This window comes from Palaemon carinicauda, chromosome 12 (assembly GCF_036898095.1).
Source record: "Palaemon carinicauda isolate YSFRI2023 chromosome 12, ASM3689809v2, whole genome shotgun sequence".
NCBI lineage: Eukaryota > Metazoa > Arthropoda > Malacostraca > Decapoda > Palaemonidae > Palaemon > Palaemon carinicauda.
In genome coordinates this window covers 63,394,713-63,397,212 of record NC_090736.1, presented here as the reverse complement: position 1 = coordinate 63,397,212, position 2,500 = coordinate 63,394,713, and the positions used below count along the sequence as shown (strand labels likewise).

Sequence of the window (2,500 nt, the reverse complement as noted above, 5' to 3'; positions counted from 1 at the left end):
GTACCTTGTAACTTTCATTTCTTCCTTGAAAACTTTCAACAACCAATATCTGTCTATTTCTATTTTTTATAGTATCCCAAGTAGTCTGATATTGTAGAGAGACATCAGAGGTGTAGCATAGGTGGGAGGTCTTGGCATTCGTGCCCTGGACGACGGTGAAATACCACTACTCTGATCGTTTCTCTACTTACTCGGTGAAGTGGAACCGGAGCCTGGCTCCCAAGGTGGGCCAGTGTCTCTGAGAGTCTAGCTCCAAGCTGTTTACGGTGCGGGCCATCCGTGGCCGAGCTCTCCGGAACGAGGTGGCGGCGGCCCGCAGTGGGAGTGCGCGCCCGATGGCGATCCTGGCCGAGGACAGTATCAGGTAGGGAGTTTGACTAGGGTGGTACATCTGTCAAATGGTAATGCAGGTGTCCCAAGGCTAGCTCAGCAAAGACAGAAACCTCGCATAGAGTAAAAGAGCAAAAGCTAGCCTGATCCTGATTTGCAGTACGAATACGGGCTGCGAAAGCTTGGTCTATCGATCCTTTTGACCTTTTAAGAGTTTTAAGCAAGAGGTGTCAGAAAAGTTACCACAGGGATAACTGGCTTGTGACGGCCAAGCGTTCATAGCGACGTTGCTTTTTGATCCTTCGATGTCAGCTCTTCCTATCATTGTGAAGCAGAAATTACAAAGCGTTGGATTGTTCACCCGTCAATAGGGAACGTGAGCTGGGTTTAGACCGTCGCGAGACAGGTTAGCTTTACCCTACTGTTGTTGCATGCGTCGTTGCGATAGCAGTCTTGTTCAGTACGAGAGGAACCGCAAGACCAGGCCGCTGGTGTCGCTCCTGGCAGAGATGCTTAGGGAGCGAAACTACGCCCTCCGGATTTACGTCTGAACGCCTCTAAGACCGAATCCGGGCTTGAGTTAGCAACAATGATCCTTTTGTAAATTTTGTCTCCCGGAAGCGTTTTAAACATTATAGATAGATTCAGAGTAATGATCTTTCTGTAATTCTATTCATCAGAAAGCATTTTAAACGTTATAGATGCATTTTGGTCAATGAACTTACTGTAATTTCGGTTTTCGGGAAGCCTTTCAAACGTTATAGAAGCTTTCTGAGCAATGATCTGACTGTAATTTTAGTCTTCTAGAAGCATTTTAAAAATTATAGATGTTTTCTGAACAATGATCTGTCTATAATGATTTTCTCAAGGAAGCGTTTTAAACATTATAGATGTATTCAGAGCAATGATCTTTCTGTAATTTCAGTCTTCTTGAAGCGTTGTACACGTTATAGCATGTCCCAAAACTTCACCACCATCTGTCTGATATATGTTCTTAATATAACACCATTTTTAACTAATTGTATGCTATTCGTCTCTTAAAGTCTCTAAGAGACCATATCGATTCTTAAATTAAATTGCAAATGTTTCTCTGTGCTCATCTTATAGAAGCTTGGTTGTATCAAAACTAGGTATTCGATCGACATTTCTGTTGGGTACTTTCAGTTTTAATTTCAGTGTGGCAATGAGGAGCTGGTGATCACTACCAATATCTGCACCTCCATAGCTTCTTACACTTCTCAGAGTCCTTCTTCTCTCTTTATAAATGGCTATGTGATCCATTTGATTATTGTAATTGCTGCAGGGTGAAGTCCATGTATATTTGTGGATGTCTTTGTGGTGGAAAAGAGTACCTCCAATAAAAAGATTGTTTTTTTAACAAAAACTTGTAAAATGTGCCCCATTTTCCTTTACAACTTCGCTAAGACCCTCGACACTCATCACATTTTCTATGCCTTGATTATTCCTTCCAACCTTAGCATTGAAGTCACCAATTTCAATTTTCATATCTCTCTCTGGGATCTCATCTATTACACTTTTCAGTTCTGCATAGTATTCATCTTTCCTTTCTTTAAGGGAATCATTTGTTGGTGCATAGCAAACTATAATACTCATAGTGCACTGCTTTGATTTAAACTTTGCAAATAACAATCTACTATTTACAGCTCTCCATTCCATTAATGCATTTTCTGCTCTTGGTGTCATCATCATTCCTACCCCTTCTCTTTTAACTTCATCTGTTCTTCCTGATTAGATATATATTGCCTTGGAAAAGAATTTCTTTACCAATCCCCTTACAACGTGTTTCACTTAGGGCCAAGATATCAAAACTATATTTCATAAATTCATTCCCACTTGCTGTAACTTCCCAATCTGATTCATGGTTCTAACATTCCATATTCAATTTTTGTTTTAGTATTCATAAACTAGGAGATTCTTAACAAACTACTACCCCCGGGACTGGGGCCATTCTGTCACTTCTCTTTCCATAGAATGACTAAATCCAGAGAAGATTCATAGGCTAGATTTATCAAAGGATAACCAGTTCCTTGAGGTGAGCAGTGCCTATCTAACTAATGCAAGTGACCCTTGCTGGTCCATACTAATTCAAGTAAGATCTGCCAGGTATCAGGAGTAGAAGGTGAGAGGATATCTTGTCTATCGCCTTAAA

At 40.8% G+C, this 2,500-nt stretch overlaps 1 long non-coding RNA gene across 1 annotated transcript in view; it reads right to left on the bottom strand.

Annotated features, from left to right (window-relative positions):
* LOC137650563 (uncharacterized) overlaps positions 1–2,500 on the bottom strand; it is a 21,272-nt gene that overhangs the window by 13,899 nt on the left and 4,873 nt on the right. The gene's annotated exons all lie outside the window — the stretch shown is intronic.